Genomic DNA, 22,339 nt, shown 5'->3' with positions numbered 1-22,339 from the left:
GACTTTCACTGAGACTTGGATAGCAGGATCCAGCCCGTGAGGCTGTCTTGCCAGCCCTGAGGGTTGCTGTTGTTTCGACCCAGCTCTCTGCAGAGGGAGCCCCAGGCAGTGACTTTCACTGGGACTCGGATAGAAGGCCCTGAGGGTTGTTGTTCAGAGGACCCTGCTCTCTGAGCCGGGCCGGCTGCGGCTTCCCGGAGCCTTGGACTCTGCGCTCCTACCCCTGAGGTCCGAGTGATCTCGGGTTCTGGCTTTTGAGGGGGGCCGTACCTTTTGATCCGGGTCCAGGTCCAGGAGGAGGATTCCCAGGGTCTGTGCTGTTGATCGTTTTGAATTTCGGCGCCTTAGGAGCTTATAGTTTGAGATCGGTCGGGAAGGGTTTTCTGGAGATCTGAACTTTAGCTTTCTCTAAGCCGCCATCTTAACCGGAAGTCAGCAATGTATTGTTCTGGTGATTATCACTTTATAGAATAATCTCAGGTCTAATACAGTTAGGCTTCCTTCTTTCAATCATTTTTCATTGATATTTTCTATGTTTATGACCTTTTGTTCCTCCAGATAAAATCTATTATTGTTTTATAATTGTTTGCATTTACTTGTCTTTGCAGATATCCTCCCATGTAATTTATATTGTCCTCAGTTATTTTAAATGGACTTTCTCTACTTATTTCTTCCTGGTGGGATTCATTGGTAAGGTAAAGTAATAGTAATGATTTATGTGAGTTTATAATATATCCTGCAACTTTTCTAAAATTTTTAATTTTTCCAATTAGTTTTTTTTGTTATTTTTCTAGAGTGCTTTAAGGCTACTAACATAACATCTGCAAAGAATTATAATTTTCTTTCATCATAGCCTATATTTTTTTCAATTTTTAAATTACTTTTTTCTTATTGCTATAGCTAGCAATATTATGTGACACATTATATATATAATGTATTATATATATATATGTATATATATATATATATATATATAATTAGCAATGTTATGTTGCAATATTAAATAATGGGTCTTCTAGTGCTAATACAAAACCTCTCACCATATTTTTGAAACTCCTACCCAGAAGAACTCAAAGAGTCATCAGGAAAAGTTTTATCTCACTGGGGTAGGATAGAAGGGCAGTTTGGAATAAGCAAACTGAGCCAGGACAGGCAGCACCCAACATAATACTTGTAATTTGTAACATAATACTTGTAATTCTTAGAAATGTTATCAATACTAGCACAATTAGAAGAAATATACATTGAGATCAAGGATGTGGGTATGAATGATTAATTAATTAACTAATGTTATAAAAAACAAAATTACAAGATGAGAAAAAGGACTGCATTGGGAGAAGAGGATGAGGAGACATAATTTAAGTTGTGTAAAAAACTTCAGATTAAAAACAAAATAACTTATTTCAAGTCTTACATTAAGAAAAATATGTTGATTACACTGCATTTAGATTTACAAGATACTTATGCTACTAAGAACTCATATTTATTAATCAATTTCAAGTGGTTAAGCTATAACTTCTTGGTCAAATTTGTAGATAGTATTAGTGTTTATAAACCAAACTGTCATATAAATATCTAATAAGATGACATTACCAATTTCTTTTTATATTAATGCTAGAGAAGAGGCCAGTCTACTATGACCTAAAGATCAAATTTAGGTCACAACCTGTTTTTTTATTGCCTGCAAAACTAAGATTTGAGTTTCTAAGAAACAGTATTTCCACATCAAAGTAGAAAAAATAATGTGTGTGTGTGTGTGTGTATGGCCCAGAGTCACATCTTTAGCTTAGACCTCTGACCTACAAAATATGAATCCATGTTTAAAAAAAAACCTTCAAATTTTACAATTTATCAATTTATGACACACTACTTAAGATGACCATACTTATTCTATGATACTGAGTCACTTTGATTCTTCTGTCAAAAATCAGACTCATCTCTCATCACTTATCACTACCCCACTTAAAGAGAGGCCAGCACACTTGTATTCTCATTATAAGTCTCCTTATTTCTGATCAGGGAAATAATTTTCTCACAAACATACTTTTATCTTCCTCTACTCTAAACCAAATTATCTCTTTCATTATTAATAAGCTTTCCTTTATTTTTTCTTTTATTTAAGTAAACTCCTCAAATTTCTTTACCACCTACCATAGAACTTTGAGAGAAACTCTATGGTCACGCAGCAACAAAGATAGAATGTAAAATACCCAATTCACATGAATCTATTGTATGTCATTAGAAGGTAATGTACTTGTCACAAGTTTTTTCAGGTGTAGCAATCTTTCAACCTTGGCTAAGATATATATATATATATATATATATATATATATATATATATATATATATATATATATATATATATATATATATATATATATTACTGTCATCATTACAAAAATGTGGCAGAGGAGTCTAGAAAAAAATCAAACCTCTGTACTGTTGATGTTGTGTCTAAAAACATGTCATCAAGAATCTTGATCATTCTGTTGGAAGGGTAGAGTCAGCTAAAGAGTTACAAATGAGAAATGCTCCCTTTTGGGAGCCATCCAGTGGTACCATGCCCCAGGAACAGCACCCCAGCTTCTCTGGTTTGTGACTGTTATGTCCCATCCACTCACATTTTTACAAATGCAGAGGTGGGAATATAATTGCATTTCACTTCAGCTATTAAAATGGACCCTTTAGCTCATATTATAAATAACTCAGAAGCAGGCAAAATTATCAGTCAGAGTTGTTGAAAAAATCTAAAAAATCATATCTGAAGACCAATTAAAACCAATTTGAGATATTTATTTTATTAAATTTTCCAAAGATTGTTAATGATGTTGATGGAGTACACCCATCATCTATGTGACAATTAACAAAGCCAAAATGGAAAAAAAAATAAGCTGTTTTTGCGGTCTTATACAATGATATTTTGTTCAGCAGAGTTATAGGGAAAGGTAACAGAATACATCTAAAAACTAAAACACAGTAGATTAAAATGATTCAGTATAATAGAATAGTATTGATCAGGTTAAAATATGGAGTTAAAACAACCAAATTAAATCTTAAAGCAAATTATCAGTAAAATACAATAAAATACAGAGACCTTCATAAAACAATGGAGTCTGAAAAGTCTTAAAAATTTCACCTCCATACTCTTTAAAGTTCTTTTCTCTATCCATTCAGATTCTTTTTGTTAGAGCCCTGGGATATCCCATAGTGAGGGGGAATTCTTTGCTGATCATAGTTTAGAGAAATCCCAAACTAGATGAATTTTAGAGATTGGGCAGGCCCAAATGAGGAGGGGTTCTAGGAAGATGAATTTCTCCCCTAAATCTCAGACAAGATAATTGAAAGTACCAGTGTACCCAGGAATGGTAGGAAGAAAAAACATCCTAAAACTGGGAGCTGTTTGAGATAGGTAATGCTCTGCTCTTTCATTGAATGTGCCATTCTTGCAATTTTAATTCCTATTTGGAAGAATAACCTTCCTTCCCCTTCCCTCTGGAGTAAAATGCTAGGGAGCAGTTTGTTTCCCCTGTAACATGGACGGGGAGTTAGGAGGCTAATTGTTGTGCAAGGTAAACACACCCTGGTTATTACCAGTTGCCTGGAGAGCACCTTCAAGGACTTGTAGTTTGTGATTTCCAAAGATACAGTGGCAGCTATTAGCAACTCAGCAGGATCAACAATGGTGGCTGGGAGCTGGGGGCTGGAGCAGGAGCAGGAACAGGAACAAGCAGTATCAGGAACAGAAGCAGGGTTGGCAACAGCTCCAAAGAGAGGAAGCAGCAAGGAACAGAGGCTCAAGCAGATGGGAAAGAGAGGTGGCTTATCCTTTTTCCAGCAAGTCCCTTAAATTAAAACAGCCAGGCTGATAGGGTGGGTGACTGGGCAAAAAGTAGGGAAATAAAACAATAAATGAACAAATAAACCAGCAGGAACAGGGCAGCTGTTCTGGTAGAGTTTAGAATTCTCTCAGAGTTGGGGCGGGGTGAGGAGGGGGGTAAAGCAATGGCTTAAAAAAATTATCTAGGCTATCTTAAAAAATTGAGAATTCTTTTCTTCAAGTTCTGGTCACCAAATGAAAAATTAAAATTAAATCTCAATAATAAAATATATTTTATTAAATTTATTAATGATCATTGGAAATAAAGGAATAAAAGGGACACAAAATAAAAGCCATGTACTCATGGCTAATCAGCCAGTTCAAAATTCCCACACTTACCACCCCCATCCTTGCCAAGAAGCCAAAGAGACTGAGGCCAATCAACCTACTGGCTTATATCCCCTGTCTACAGGAAGTACGTAATAACAGGAAGTCAGTGGGCTCCCGGGAAATGTAGTTTTAAGGTAACAAATTTTTAATTACACACTGTTAACCATAATATTAATAAAAAGCACCCACCTATCTTACCATGAGCTTATCTGTAGCCAGTATGTATGGCACCAACTAGTTCCACAGTTCCAACTCTCTATTTCATATATAAATATGCTGTTAGTATCTCAAGCTAAACAAGGTTATCACTACCATCATCATATCATCATCATATTAATGGATGGTAAAAACAAAATGCTTCAAGATTTAGAAAACATTTTCCCATACATCTCATTTCAAGTCAGCAAGCATTTATTACAATTTGGTACATGAAAATGTTGTATGTTACTTACTGGTGATAAATAGAAAATAGTACCTATTTTTTAACTCCTTATGTTTGTACCAAAGAAAATTTTATTTCCATTGTTTCATTTTGCTATTCTTTGTATTTTCATCCTTTGAATCACCCAATATTAAAAATGCAAAAAACATATTTACTCTTCCCTCTCCTTGTCCTTTGACAGGTATCAAATCATGTTGATTCTATCTCTAAAGTATCTCACTTATTAGTAAACTCTCCTTTCCACACAAAATGTAAACATTCTTACACTGTTTTTATTTTCTCAGACCTAGAGTATTAATATGCCACTAATTAAACCTTCTGCCTCTAGACTGTCTCTTGTCTATTCTAAATACTCTGTAATATACTTCCAAATATTGAATATTCTCTAATTTCCATCTAAACTGGGTTGCTTGTTCTTTTCAGAACCTCCCATGTAATTCTTTATGTATTCAAAAAGACTGTATATTATGCCAGGAATATTTTTTTCACACCTCAAACTTCCATGAATTTTTCTTCCTTTGAATTTGAATCAGGCACCACTCCTACACTATCATGTTCCCTAATCCCTTAACAGAATTCATTCTATCAATCTTGCAATATTAGGTCACTTAGTTGGGTCTGTCATTTATCCCCTTAAATCTCTGTCTTATATTACATTATAGTTATGTTATAGGCCCCTATCCCAAATCACCTCATTAAAGTATAATAATATAATTTCCCTGAGATTAGACATATTCATTTTTCATCATTTCATTCCCCATCATCTAGAACTTTGTCATCATTGGATTTCCTTTCTCACAATCTCCCTCCCTCCCTCCATTCCTTCCTTCCTTTCTTCTTCCTCCCTTGCTTCCTTGATTCCTTTGCTATTTCTCTCTCATTTATTAACATGTATATTCATTTGTTTATATGTGTATTTATCTTGGTCCTGTGATGTCACTGTTCTAAGGAACTCCCAGGGAGGAAACTTCTTCCATCAACACAAATTCATATTTACCTTGTGATTTATATTGTCAGTATATTGCCTACTACACTAAAAGTTTAAATGACTTTCCAGTTGTAGCGCAGTCACTAAGTATTTAAGTTAGGGCAGGAATTCAGACCTTTTTGACTCAAATGCCACCTCTATCTACCAAGAAATATTTTCTTAAAATATATGTTACACAAAATAGTTGCATAAGAATGTTTGCTAAATAGATGAGGCAATGTTTATAAAGTCTCACATATAGTATAGAGATCTTATTTGGACAGTATGAAGAAATTCAAATAACTAAGTGAAAGAATTTGTGATTGAATAGTGAACTCTGGGTAGTCTGTTTACCTATTTGGCCTTTATATATGTTCATTTTTCTGTTTCTGATTCCCCAGGTGTTTGTGATTCTAGGGAGATTCTCATGCAGTTTCCTTTGATATAAACAACTGCAATTCTTAAGGCATGGCATACACCAACAGCTTTGGGAAATGCTGTTCTTGAGTCAAAAGTCTGAGAAGACTACATCCAACTGGGAACATCTGTATTGTTTTGGCCATATTTATGTAAGAAGTCACATTGCCCTTAAAAAAGTTTCATTCATTGACATGGATAATTTCTCTACTTTCTTTAATGTTGATACCAACAAGAAATGTTTGCTCTTGTCATTACTTTTCCCCCATGAACTTCCTTTATTAAATATTTTACTTGCATACTTGCTTAATTTCATTTAAAGGCTGATATTAAATAGTTTGTCATTTTAAATAATCTATTAACACTCAAAAATCCTATCTCAAGACTCAATAATTTTAGATTCAACCCACTTATTAGCTCAGAAAAATTTGATAGATCTCAAAAGTGTTTTTGAAAGAAACCATACTCCAGTATGATCATTTCTTCTCAGCTTCCATGAGTTGCACTTGAAAAAATTTACCTTAGAATCATATCTTACTAATTCACTTTTAGAGCATTATAAGGAATCAGTTTTCAGCTCAATGCACAGAGATAAAATGACTAAAGATAAAACTGATCCAAGAATCTATAGTTCCCTGCCAAGGAATAGCAAGTTCCCATTGCAGCAAGTCATAAAGAAAAAGATAAATGATCACTTGTTAAAGATTTTGCAAATAAGTTCAAGATTTAGGTATAAAGTGATCTCTGAGTTTTCTTCCTACTCAACAAACATAACCAACAAAGGGAAAAATCATGAAATTGTTTTGAGGATAATGTTCCCAACTCTAAATTATGTACATATTCAAGTTAACAAATAGAGTGTGTTAAGTTCAAATCTTTTATTTCAAAACACTGAGATATTAGTAATAATGTTTCAAAAAATATTATGGTGAACCTCACTTTAGGGTGCTTTTATAAGCATATATGCACAATGATCTTCACAACAACTCCATGAAGAAGTCATGTTAGGGAAATACTTACTATATGCATTCTAAAAAGATGTGAACAGTGGCTCATTAAGTTTAAGTCACTTGTCCAATACCATGCAACTAGGCACAAGGAATAAAAAAATATAATTATATTAATACTGTCTTTATTACAGAGGGAACACTAAGACAATAGCTAACTCATTCTTTCCTAGATTATATAATATTTTAGTATTTGCTCTATTGTTAGAATGAGGTATATTTTATGTAAAGATTTAAAAATAGAAAATATGCATATATATGGATATATTTTGCATGTTTTGGTAACATTACACAAAATTTCAATGTATATGTAAACAAATATACAGAAATGTTTGCTATGCACCTACACATTAAAGTGATACAGTACAATAATCCATAGTGTATATACATCAACGGATTGGGAGACAAGTTCCAGAGTATTGGAAGATAGAGGGGAAATGCCAATGATAAAGCATAGGAAACCTTAGGCCCTAAGGCTTGCAGCATAGGTTCATCTTACCAGATGGATTATATTTGTTTTTCATGTTCATGCCAGTAAGGTAAGCAATTCCATCCAACCTACCCTGAGTGGAAACCTAAAGTCAGAATGAAATGGGGACTCTCTTTTTTAGTGATTAAGATGTAAGAATGGTGGAAGTGGAGAAATAATACACAGTAGGGTAGGGAGCCTTGGCATGAAGTTGGAAAGAGAGGAGGGATTCTCACAATAGTTGGTATGTGGGGATATCTTTTTTCTAGATGGGATTTGGGAGAGATAGCTGAGATTAATGACATTCAATTACAATTATCTATTTTAAAAATTAGTTTAACTGAAGTCAAAATAATTTTTATATATTTTTTATATTTTATAAATATTTTATTTATTTATGTACATAAATATATATATAAAATATAAATATTTTATAAAATAATTATTCAGGGGTTGTTCATTAAATTTCAGAGTAAATAAACTCACAGTTCTTCATTTTCTTCTTTTACTATAAAAGAACACCATCTAACTTTCTTTGGCATGCACTGATTTAAGAGAGGTAGTACTTCCTCTCCAAGATCATTGCCATAACTGAAGTCAAGAACATATAACTCTTCTCTAGATAGAATGATATATATCAATAGAATATTTCCTTACTCCTTAGTCTTCTTCTCAGAAGACATGCTACTAGAGATAGACAATATGCCCTAATTATCTGAGTTGATTTTTTGTTTTTTTTTTACTTGCAGATATTTTAATCTTGTCTTTATTTAGTGGTGATTATCTCAACTTCCCTAGCATAATCAAATCAACTTTCCCATTGTTTCTATTACTTCTATTACTTCCCTATGTCTATTCTATACCTGTAAGCATATAGATCAAAATGTCTGTCCCTGGCCACCACTGCATTATGTCTGTTATCTCATAGATTTTAGCTCTTTGATAGTCTGGACTATCTTTTTGTATTTATCTCCCAATCACAGCACAGTGCACAGCACAAGGATGTTATAAAATTTTTCATTCTTTGTGTAAAGATTTTTTTGTTATTTTATGAGACTGCAACTAGATTTTAGATCCAGGTATGTTTGATAAAGACAGATGTATTGCGTGTACAGTTGTAATGCCTTCAGGTTCACTCCAGTCATCTCATGTAGAAGTGAATAGCCTCATGTTGAACCAAACTTCAAATAAATCTGAACTTAACTTCAGAACAAATTCAAATGTAGGCAGAGTTTCCAAGGAGGAATATTGTAAAGATTACAAGTTATAATCATAAAAGTCAGCACAGAAAAAGTCATCACCAAAGACAAAACCATGCTGTTTACAGTTGGTAGTTTATACTCTTCCAGGGCCTGTGTTATATCCTAAGCATTTTTGAAAAATTTTATTTCTGCTGGATACTGTTTTTGACTGCAGATATTAAAGTGACACTGAAAAGATACTGAAAAGGGTCCTAAAATATAAAAGCAATATAGGATCTACAACAGTGGGATGAACAAGAAAATGTTATTATAAAAGCTCAAAATAATAAAAAAATGATTTATTGACTTATATTTATGGAATTGAAAAGGAAAATGCCATATCAATGATTTGGCTTCATTTCTCTCTCTTATATTATTTCTCATTTGTATAAATACTTGTGTGTCTTGGTTTCTGGAGACACATAATGGAAATCCAAACATTCCATTAGAGTGTAAAACAAGCTGCCATATATGATAATTCTCCCAAATATCAAGAGAGTGATCTGGAACTTTTTCATATATCAATTCCAGTGGTAGAAAACAGCAAAATTGAAGCTTAAAAGCAATGACTCAGGAGAAAAGTCAATTAAGCAAAGATTTTTGTGTTCTTTTTGGAGGTAGTAAATGAATTCATATGTTTAAATTATAAAAATTCAATACCTTAAAATAGTTTGAACAAATAATATATGAAAATGAATAAATAAGATAAATAAAATTCTTTTCATTTCCAATTTTGACTAGGTAAATTGGAAGGGTAAAATGGAGAGCTGGAAAGTTAAGGGAAAAATAAGTGTGTAGAAAGCATATTTATATAGATAGCTAGGGAAAATGAATAATTTATAAATATATGTCATTTTTTCCAGTGTGAGTATGTGTTTGGGTGTGCTACTGCTGTTTGCATTCCTTGAAAACTTGTATTACATAGCATGATTTGAACCCTCACTATGACATGACTAATTTTCTTTTGATTCATTCCCACAATCAAGTTTCCTGCTGCCTTGTGAAGTTGTTTGCTTCTAGTTGTTGGATTCTAGTTTTTAAAGACTGAATTTCAGCCCTGGCTTTTTGTTCATCCTTCTCCTTCTGAGATTTCATCTCTTTTGCCTCATTTTAAATTAATTAATTTTGGCTTTCAGGACACTATTTTTGGTTTCCAGATGATTTATTTTGCTTTTTAAGTTCTTCTCCCAGTTGTCTTCAGCCTCTCAAGGGTTTTTTGAATTTTATTTTGAGTTCTTCCAAATCCTGTGTCCAATTCCTCCTTGATTCTCCTCTGTTTTGTTTGCTCTTTGTTCATTGCCTTGATAGATGCTCTTAATTGTAATTTCTTTTTTCTTTTTTCTGTTGTTTATTCATATTTCCCCCTTCTCACCCCACCCCCATAGTTGCCTTTAGTCTTGCTCCTCTCATTATGTGCTGGATCTGTGAGTTTGGGCTGTTCTGTCCTGAAGGGACTTCTTCTCTGTTCTTCTGTTTGATCAGGTTAGTAAGATCTTCCCCAGCTGACAGCAGAAACTGAAAAGGAACTGGGCTTCCTTCCCTGTTGTAAAGATTGTTGCTTGTAGTTTGTTGTTGCCTTTGCCCCTTAGGGCTTAGTCAGCAAGGCTCTCAGATCAGTCTGTGAGGGAAGGGTGTTGGAGCTTGATCTTCCCTGCCCTCTAAAGGCTTCTTACATACCCAATTGATGAGATTGAGTCAGGGCAGAGGAGTTGATTTGCAAAGCTAGATGTTCCCTGAAGCCAAAACCTCCAGAAAGGGGTGGGGGCAAGATGGAGCTTCTTGGCTGTGACTGGGCTGCCTCCTCTGTGTTTCTCATCCACCTGTCCCTACACTGCCTGTGTTCTATGCTCTGAACCTGGCACAGCTTTGCTGGCAAGGTATTCCCTCCAGACTATCACCCTTGCCCACTCAGAGATTCCAGCCACCTCTTGGAGGCTCAGTGCTGTAGGTGGGGGAGGGGTCCTGGAATCTTTCTTCTTACTTCTCCTTAAACCCACATATTCTAAAATTCAGGCTTTTTTGGGGGGTGTACCTTTTAAGTTGGGTCCAGGAGAAGGGTTTCCTAGGTCTGTCCTGTTGTTAGATTTGGTTTTCATTCTCCTCAAAGAATTGTGTTTTTGATTGGTGAGGAAGGGTTTATGGAGGTCTGTACTGTTGCAGTCTCTAAGCCTCCATCTTGACTCTGCCCCCTGAAAGCCCATTTTTTATTTTAATTCTAAAAACTTATTGACATAGGGGAAATACTTTTTAGGTTTATGTCACTCCTGGATATCTATTGCTTCATGGAGAAATAGCATATCAAGCTCATGTTAAAAAGCTCATAACCCTTGAAGGGTAATGTGGAATGAATAAAAAGGATATAGAGTTGTCATTTCATATATTTCAGTATTTCTAAAAGGCAAACTTTAAAGACCTGACATTTAATTAGACTGTACACCTCAAATCATGAACAATTAGCTAATTCATTTTCCTTTCTCTAACTTATTCATATGAGAAGTGAAGAAAGAAATACAGGAAAACAAAATGAAGGGATTACAAGGTTAGCAATGGAATTAGTTATTACTTTATTTCAATAGGGAGCAAAGGAAGAAGTAGAGGGAAAAATGTAAAAAATCCTTTCTTCTTTTACTCATGTATCTTCAAATGTGTAACAAAATAAATTTCTTATATAGAATACAGAAGACTGAAATGATGAACTTAAATTTTACCAAATGACCATTTAGCACATTCCTATTATAAAAGGCACCATTTTATAAACTAGAGATACAAACAAGAAGAAATTTTTTCTTAATTGCAGATATCTTGAAATGTCTTGCGGAATGAAATAATTACTGTAATTTCTCCCTATAAAATGTAAATATCTATCTATAAGAAAAAAAAGTTATCTTTTATATATTCATTTTATCTAAAGAATTTTTCATTATATGTACTTATGTCTTGAGCATCTATCATAATGCATGAGAGTAATCATTTAATAAAGGTGTTGGAATTGACTCATTGATTTGCAGAAAAGTAATTTCTTAATCCAACTCTTCCATTATCTGGCTTATATAACTCTATTTTGAGAGCCTGATCCATATATATGATGTACAGAGTTGAACAAACCATCACTAGACAGATTTGGCTATAGAATACCATGGATTTAGAAAATTAATTCAATCAAGACTTCTTTTTTCATCTGCCCCCATATTTGGAAGTGACACCAGTGTTGACTCATAGATTCCCTAGGCACACCTTTGTGAATGTAGCTACCTTACTGAATTTAGAAGTAGTCTCACCTTATCTTCATCAAGCCCTAAGGGGAGAGTATAGAGCAGTGGCCTAGTATGATGATAAATCATCTGGCATATAGAATTATTGATTACTAGTTGTCAAATAAGCAAAGTAGTACATGCTCAAACAATGCATATTTTCATCCTGGCTTACTCACAGGAATAGAGCAACTGCTGTTGTATCTCAGCTGTTTTTAAACTGTGTAATTATTTAAAACTTTAATCAGTTGTATATTTTAAATCATGTCAGTTATCTGGGGCATAATATCTTAGGGTATAAATTAAATATGTATGGCTACAGATTGCATGTGAATATAATATGAGCAATATGATTTCATTTATGTTAATAACCAACATTAGCATACCACAGCTTGGACAAAGTTTTGCATTCTTAATAATATGACAAATATTAGAAGGGCCTCCAAAAGCCTCTGTTTCCACATGTAGAAATATATGTGTATATATATATATATATATGTTAAAAAAAATATATATATATATATATAAATTCCTTGCCGGTTGCAGGGAAAAATAGATATGACTAGAAAAGTGCTAAACATGATTTCATTTTGCCTTTTTCCACTGCAATTTCTTTCCCTTACAATCACTTTTTCAACAATCATTAATGAATAACTACTATGTATTAGACTGTGATAGATGCAGTTAAGTAATATGCAATCTCTTTTCATAACACTTAAATTTATATAATTTCTCATATAATTAATGAGATAAAGCTCCAGAAGAAAGAAAACATACTGATATTTTCTGCATTAATTAAAATGAGTAAAGGTGAGATAATTAAACCTCTATAGCAGAACAACTTGACTCCATTCAGGGAGTCAAAAAGGTTGGTTCTATAGATCTTGTGCATGATAAATAATGATAAAGAATATAAAGAAATAAAGAATGATAAATAACATCCCATGAAGCACTTGATCTTTTCATCTTGTTCTCAGTGAGTAAGCTAATAGGCCAAAATGAAAAGAACTAAAGTTTAGGTTCAAATTTCTCTTAATGAGCATTAAATAGAGAAAAATCTATAAATAAGTTATAAAAATCCCTAAACAAAATTACCTGGTGAGTCAGTGAACAATGCATGGGGCCTAGAGTCAGGAGGACATGATATCAGGACTTTCTAGCTATTTGATCCTAGGAAAAGTCCCATAGCTTCAGTTCAAATCAGTTTCCTCAACTGTAGAATAAGGGTATTAATACCCTTACCTGTAGCATTGTTGTGAGTATCAAACAAGGATAATAATTATAAAGAGCCCTGTATAGTACATGGCACAATGTATGCTCTATACAAAAGTGTTTTCCCCTTCCCTTCCACTTTCTTCTATTTTTAATTTTTTTATTGTCATGCAAAACACACTCCCATATTGGTCATTGTTGTAAGAGTACACTCATGCATAATTGAAACCCCAAAATTAAAGCAAAGACTTCACTTATGTGAAGGATGACTCCAATGATTCTTTCTCTAGAGGTGATTAGCATTCCCTGTCACAAGTCTTTCAGGATTGTCCTAGATAGGTGCATTGCTGAGAATAGCCAAGTTTTCACAGATAATCATCATCCAATATTGCTGTTATTGTGTACAATATTCTCCCAGTTTTGCTTATTTAACTCTTCATCAGTTCCCACAGAACTTTCTAGTTTTTTCTGAAATCCTGCTTATTGCTTTTTTAGAGCCCAATAGAATTTCATTAACAACACATACCACAATTTGTTCAGCCATTCACCAATTGATGGAAACCCCCTCAATTTCCAATTCTTTGTCACCAGAAAAAGAACAGCTATAAATATTTTTATACAAGTAGGTCCTTTCCCCTTTTTTATTATATTTCTACTTTCTCCATACATCTTGAGTTTAGTATCAAAATGGACACCACAGATAGAAAAACATTTATAATGGAAAATACTATTCTAAAAGTAGAAAAAGAAATAGATTTCATTTGAATTTAAAAAAAAAGGAAGATGCTAAATGACAATATAAAGTTACTTTGTTTTTTACCTTTTAATTTACAGTAAGTGCCTGCCTTCATATGTATAGTGGCTATGTATGATCTTAGAATTAATTTTATTTTTTCCAATTTTTTTCCTTTGTAAAAGAAAAGGTAACATATAATTCAATAAATACCACATCATAACAAATACAAAGGAGAAGAAACTAAATCATTAAATAGATCTTATATAATATATTTAAAATATTCTTGTCATCAACATGTGAATAATGTTCCAAAGAAAATGCATCGACTATCAATTGCCGAAGTTCAGCTAATTTATAATAACTGCCTCAACAAAGAGAAAAAAGGCTCTAGAAATTTTCATCAATAAATTTTACTTCTTTGGTAAATTAAGATAAATTATACCCAAAAGGGAAACCTTAAAACTTCATTTTTAAGTATTCATAAGAAGGAAGTTGGAAGAATATTGTGATTTGAGGTCCTAATAATCAATTAATCATGTCATGAGTATTTATAGATGAAACTGAAAGACAACAAAAAAAATGAAATTTCAATCTATAATGATATTTTCTCATTTTCTCATTGGTGACAACTATAGACTGATTTGAACACATAACTTTAGTATTTGACAACATTTTTACACAGAGACAACATACATGTGTATGTACATATGCATATATAGATAGCATATTTATAACTATGTACATATACATGTGATATTTAAAAACAAGACCCAGAAAGCATATTTCTATTTTTGGTACATTTATGGAGAAAATAAGAAAAATATGAGTATATTAATTTTTATTTATCTTTTTCATGCTTCTGTAATAAACAAGGAATATTGAGATTATTTTAATGATAACAAATTTAATAATAATAAGTTGAATAATGTTTATATAGCACTTTCTATATGATAGCCATTGCACTAAATGATTTTCAAATATTGTCATTTGATCCTTACAACAACTCAAGGACATAGGAACTTTTGTCAACTCAATGTTAGAGAAAACAGAGACAAACATGGTTTTAAGTGGCTTGCACAGGGCCACAAACTGTATTTTAGATCAGATTTGAACACATTTTCTTCTCTCCAGGCCAATCACTCTATCCACTCTTTCAGCTAACAAACTGAGATGTATAGAGAATAGAAGCTACCATCATGCCAATATTTTTATATTAATAAATATTTTGATTTGCCAAGAAAATGCATGCTTGAATGTTCTCAAGCTGGTGTGCACTATTAGATTAATATGTCCTACATGTCTGAATTTTGACAGCATATGAGAGAGACATGAAATCCTGAAATGTCCATCGGTTATAAAAAGATACACTCTGTAGAAAGGGGAAAAAGGAATGAAGGAAAGAAGGAATTAAGTTGGAGAGAAAGAGAGAGAGAGAGAAGAGAAAGAGAGAGAAATGACTTCTTATTGATGTCAAGGCTCTCTGTGTTTCTATACACAGTTGAAAATGTATTATTTACCTGAAGCTCATGGTTACAAAACTTACCCACTAAAATTCACAGCTGAACAAAGAGATTGTGTTAACTGAAAATTAGTCAAAACATATACATAATCACACACACACACATATATATATATATATACATGCATACATAAACACACATACAAAATATATTCATATAGATATAGATATAGATAGATAGAACCAGAATCATATTAATGACTTTCACTTGATGAATATCATCTGAATTATATTTATCAGGAGTTAAAGTACTCTCAAGATTAAAATTATAACTTGTTCAACCTTTCATAGTCAATTTAGTGTGTAATCCACTTGTCCCTAAATAGGGCCAGATGTACTCTTCAAGTATAGCATGAGTATTCAAATATTTCTCTACACCATTAATTTATGAAATATATATGTTATAATTCAAGGAAGATCACTACTTAGGAAAAACAATTATATCTATTGAATAAGCAACAATTGAGAATATAGGATCAGTCTCACTATCCTCTTTCTACCCTGCCAAATAAAATTAAATTGCATGTACAAATATACAGAGGAAATAAAGCTTTACTAGGAAATAAAATGCTCAAAATTTCTACAAGTACAAAATGAATTGAACTGGAGCAAAATAGGAAAACTTTAAAAAGGACCTTGGAGTAATAATGAATCTTCTTTAAAGCTATAACTTCAGAAAACCACAGAGGAAATCAACAGAATGATTTTTTGTATTTCTATCATAGCATAATTTTCTAAGATTCACAATGCATTGCTACTATTCTCTAATACTTACCTGGAATTTCACATGTGGTATAGTTACATTATTTATAAATATAGGAAGCAGAGAAGGGTAAGTCAATTTAGAAAGGTAGGGACTATATAAACTCTACTATCAAAAAAACAAATTCAGCATATTGAAAATGCTTAAGATGTGATTAGAATGATATGAAATTGTAAAGGAGAAGACATTGGTATTAATTTGTTTTCAGTCAGTGTAACATCCATAATAAAGAAAAAATCTAAATGAACATTGAATAAATAAATCCATTGTTTCAAACTAGAAACCAAGAAGTATCTCCCTGAACCCCCTTACAGGTAGTATTTATATGGAATAGCCTATAAAACAAGTCTGCTGAGTCAAAAATAAAGTGAATATTATAAAAGTCATATCACTGATACTCCAGAAAGAACAAATTACCTCTGAAAAGAAAAACCTTGACCAGTCAAATCAGTTTTTTAACATTTCACTTCACCTTTTCTCCTGTGGAAATCTCTCTCTCTCTCTCTCTCTCTCTCTCTCTCTCTCTCTCTCTCTCTCTCTCTCTCTCTCTCTCACACACACACACACACACACACACACACACACACACACGTGCTTTTAAAACAAAAACACATTTTTGTTGAATACTAGATTTAAGATGATCACAGTTATGTTAGCCCTTAGCTGATGTGATATTTAAGAGTGAACTTAAATTCCATTTTCTGGCAGAAGAGGATTTAAAGAAAATTGAATAACCTCATATATTGTAGAACTACCTGATTTCCACAGCTGATTTTTTATTTACCCAATACAGTAATTCTGGTGGGATGCAACCATCTGTTCCCCTTTTTTTTTTCACTAGAAAATCATCTAATAGTTGTTGTCTACAGACTCATGAATTTACAGGGAATTTCTTTTGTAGTTGTGAAAAAGGGATAATTTTCTAGATTTGACAAAAATTAAAGAGAAGAAATCCTGAGAAACAGAATGTCCTAGAGACTATTACAAATTTAGCCATGTAAACCAGGTAGCTTAAATAGAGCTATAAGGGCCTACACTCCTACATTTAAGCTGATTTCAAATTTGGCCTCAGACACTTATTAGCTGTGTGACCTTGGATACAAGCCACTTAACTTCTGTTATATTCAATGGCAAACCACTCAAGTATTTTCTTTTTTTTAAAGAAAGCCCCATGGAATTTATGCTCCATGGGCTTACAAAGAATCATACATGGCTGAATGACTGACAAACAAGCATACATACACATGCATATTGGTAATGCTGCACATATAAATTGTTTAAATGGAGATTTTGAGCCTTTGGTCTTCATTTCCCACAAGTCCCTTAGTTTTTCCCAGGGTTCCATGCATCCCCACATTTTCTATGATTGTATTTCAGTGGCTGTAACCCCTCTCTCTCTCTTCAGAACCTATAGCCTGGCTGATGTCAGGCAGTTCTTTTGCTTCATTTGTTATTAATAAAACTTTACAAAATATAATATTTAGTTATTGATTAATAATTAAAAAGCCCACAGTTTGACTTACCTCTAAGTGATTACGAATTCTCAAAAAATTTTGAGCAGATAGCCTTATAGTAAAGATAGGAAGTTTGCCCAGTCACTGCCCACCACTAGGTCCAGTGGTGGGATGTGCCTGCACTTCTGCCCTGCCCTGCTGCCTGCTGCTGCCTGCTGTTTCTCCTGTTCATCTGGTAGGCCAGCATTCCTCACCACTCTTCACCCAGTTTGGAGTCTCCTCTTGAGGAAACCAGATCTACCACAAGAGCCTGCCAATCCTAGACATTTTTTTCACAGAGGGTGAGGAATGAAAGTCTTTCCACCCCAATCCCTTTCCACACTCTACATGTATGTTTCTAGCCTGCTCTAGCCATTTTTCAGCATGGAAAAAAGAACCCCATTCAGCCTCTTTCAGGAAAAATGCTATTGCAAAGCATGCTTGAAACTCTGAAACAACAGTATGAGTTGGAAGAGCTAAAAAGTGAGGTTTGGATGTGCTTAATTCTTATCCTGGGTCTTTTTATTTTCATTGGAGATTTCCCACTTTATTTTATTTCCTTCTCCTCAAGAATATGCCACAAGCTAGGCTACTTATGCTACAAGCCAACCTGAAATATTTTGACAAAGTTCTAAAATCCTAACTGCTCTCAACATGCAGAGTGGAGATTCTGCCCTGTGCTTCTATGAGGAAATTCAGGCTTTTACAAATGAAATCTAAGTGGATAATGAAATACTGGGGGAGGGGAAGGAAACTTCAAAAGAGATCCGGAAGTTTCTTGCTAACTATTTGAGTTATTCTCCTCCTATAATATCAAACAAATCTATTGGGATTGGTGAAAAGGATTTTGACTGCACAGCCTGTTTACAGCTCCTCATTGATTTATATTATTGTATTTACTGATTGCTTTAAGGTTTAAATTTTTTTAAGTTTACCTGCTTTAATTTAATCAATATCTTTCTGTTATACTGAATCATTTTAAGCTACTATGTTTTGCCTATATTGATCTTTAATTGTACCTTTACCTCTGCTGAAGAACAAAATATCACTGTATAAACCCATGAATATCTTGCCTAAAACCCTTGTCACTAGATCCATTGAAGATCACATGCTGCCTTTGTTAATTGTCACATAGATGATGATGGATGGATTTCAACAAAACTGGTTAAATTATGTACAACCTCTGGTTGGAATTTGGGGTGGTTAGTGGCCCCCCACCCAAGTTGAACTTGGGACAGGAACTTCAGGGTGGTTAGAGGCCCCCCACCCAAGTTGGACTTGGGACAGGGACTGGGTCCCTGCAACAGAGGTTTGAGTCCTCTGAGGACCCAATGGGTCCTAAGGAGCATTTTTGGACAGTAAATGTGAAAAATTTCCATGCTGGCAGACATGAGGAGGGATAGGATCTCTAAGATAAGCCCCTGGGGTCAGGGGAGTGTACCTTTGCCTGCCCCAAAACCTAGTGAAAGTCTGTATCTCTGTTGTTTGTCTTCCACGTCTATTTGTTGTCTGGCTTTTACTGTTTGTCTCATGCATCTTTCTATATTTGGACCCTTAATAGTTCTCATGGGTCAACAAACATCTACCCCCCTTAGATTTGGTATTGAATTACTTTCTGTCTTTAAGGCAGGAGCCCAAAATCTCTACCAGGAAGCTATCAGTTTATTGATCAGATCTGGCTTCCTCCTCTACTGCGGGGTGGAAAAGGTTTGATTCTGAACAGAAAGACAACTGATGAGACGCACCAACTTTTGGGATGTTTCTGTTTATCATTGTCTTTGTCACAGTCTTGTCTCTATGTATTCTTAAATTGGACACTAACATTCTTAAATTTGACATTAACAGAGGACAAAAGAAAATATCTGTTCAATGATTTTTTTTCCTCTTTCTTCCTTTGGATGGGCCCCCAAAGGGGAGAAAAAGAGAAAAAAAAATTCAAAGCAGAAAAGGGAGATTTTTACTCCACAGTTAGAGGCACTTTTCTAAGGATTGATGCATACAACTTGGGAGGATTGCTAATGATTTTGATACGGTAATGTAGTGTGTTAACTGTTTGTCAGTTAAATGTGAAATGTTAGCCAGATTTGATTGAGCACAAAACTCACAGTTAGAAGTTTGTTGTTAAATCTTGCAATGCCTAATGGTTTCAGTGAATTTGAGAAATGTCTAAATGTGATTGGTAGCCAGCCTGACACAGAGAGAGAATGTTTTATTCTATAAGGACAGAAACTCTACTGACTGCTTTATAGATGTAAAAGTCATTCAGAAAAAAAGTTCTTATGTTGTTGAGAAGAACTTATTCTAAAATTTAAACTTGGGACTTTTCAAATCAGATGTTATTTCAATGTATGTGCTGTCAGAACTCACAACAAGAAATCATATCACACAAGAAGTTTTTAAAGTGACTAATCTGTGCATGGGAATTAATAATATAAGTACTAAGAATTTGGTATTTTTCAAAAGAGGGAATTTCTAAATGGTGTTGTCTTTGACTGAGGTTATATGAATTGTTTTTTAAAATGTGCACGATGTATAGGAAGGAATTTGTGATCTAGAGATGGATATGTATTCAGATACAAATTATGTGTGCATTTGTACTATAGAGAGAATTAAGTTCTCCACCTAAATAAGTTAAGGATATATGATATGCAAACTGTATGTCCTTAAAAAGACAAATTTTACCAGTCCTGAAATCAAGAAGGCCTTTTCATGAGGATGAAATAAAATTCAGCATAGTACTTTTCCTCTACTTACAATAATGGTAAAGTGGAGAAGCCAGAAGAATTGATGAAGTAGTCCCAATAAGAGAAGATACTAAAATTGTAGTAGAAAAAGTAGATTAATCCCTTCCTACATTTTTAGGTAACAGACCCCCAGGAGGTCAAGCAGTTTTTGCAGACTAAGAATAGACTCTAATTAGCCTAAGGATGAGAATTATGAAGGTGGGGAAACAAAATGAACTTCAGGTATATTGAAGAGATCAGGATGGAATTCAAGGTAACTTATAGCTAACTAGGAAGAAGTGATTAAGTATATGTGAAAGTAAACAATTCCTGAATAACCTGAGGATTGTCCACTCATCACTGACCACACATATCTGTGTTTGTGATATGGTTTGATTGTCAAATAAAAATCTGTATGTGAAAAGAATTAACTTTGTATCTTATAACCTCCGTAAGCTATCCTATAATGTCAGTGTGATACAGCTTCCACTAGGGAAGGCTGTCCCAGCTGGTAGATTCTTTATTAATCAATAAATAATGGTACTAATAATTGAATTTTGGGGTGCCTGGACTTGTTTTATGAAGTTCCCCACTTCAATAAGAGTAATGGATAGATGTACTAGTGGATACTATAAATTCTAGTGTGAAATAGATAAATTATAAATTGGAATAATGTTGATGGAATTTAATCAGGTATGTAACAATGTTTTGAGCTAAAAGAAGAATAAACTGGAGGTTCTATTCTATTTTAGACAGAGGTTTGAGAGGAGTGCAGGTCCATGCTTTGAATTTCAGTTTAGTTACACACTGAAATATTGCTAAAGGACTTAATCAAAGTTATTTGGAAGTTGTTGAGTTCAAACTAAAACCCACTGAGAGTAAATAATTATGAAAGGGGTTTGATGCATTCAAAATTTTAAATTATAGTAAGCTCACTGGTTAAAGAAGGATGGGACAAGGCTGTTAAGAAATAAAATCTAAATTGAGTCAAGCAGCCTTAGGATGAATTGCTCAGAAGCTATTAATCCCTTCCTTGCACACAGGAAGGAGAAAGAAGTGTTTATAATCACTCCACACTGATACTTAGGGACTGAAATAGGGACCTTAAAGAATTGACAACCACCGTGTGATAGAACTTAAAGATTAGTCTATTTTAATTGTATATTTTGGAAGTTTTAAGGTGCTCAAGCAAGCAAACATTGCCAGCTCTGTCTGACCAAGAAGCTTATTTGAAGCTGTGGAATCTTAGTGTCCAGAATGATAAAATGAGTTGAGTGAAGTATTATTTGGAAGTAAACAAAACTTCATTGTAAAACCTGTACCATAGATTTTGTTCAATACTCAGTGGTTACCTCAGTTTACTAATTTGTACTATGAACTGAAATGTATAATTGAGTACTATGCTAAAGACACAGTGTTTCAGTGACGTATTCCTTTAAATCATAATTCTTTTGGGTTACTGATTAGCAATTGACATGATACCAACAGTATGTTTGTTTGACGTAAGCAAGTCAGAGAAGGTGGGAAGGTATGTTGGTTTTGGATTCAGAAGAAAGAAGGACTTAGCTCTAAAGTCCATAAAGCTTGAGTATGTATGTTTGTTAAGGAAGAATGGAAATCTTGTTCTGCTTTTTAAGCAGAGGGTTTTGCGAGAGAAAGAGAGAGAGAGAGAGAGAGAGAGAGAGAGAGAGAGAGAGAGAGAGAGAGAGAGAGAGAGAGAGAGAGAGAGAGAGAGAGAGAGAGAGAGAGAGAGAGAGAGAGAGAGAGAGAGAGAGAGAGAGAGAGAGAGAAAGAGAGAGAGAGAGAGAGAGAGAGAGATTGAGAAAGGAGACAAATAGGGAGGTGAAAGAGAACAGATAGATGTCCTGCTCTCACAATCTGATCTTTAACTT

Source organism: Monodelphis domestica, chromosome 8 (assembly GCF_027887165.1).
Source record: "Monodelphis domestica isolate mMonDom1 chromosome 8, mMonDom1.pri, whole genome shotgun sequence".
NCBI classification, from domain to species: domain Eukaryota; kingdom Metazoa; phylum Chordata; class Mammalia; order Didelphimorphia; family Didelphidae; genus Monodelphis; species Monodelphis domestica.
This window is presented reverse-complemented; position numbering follows the sequence as displayed.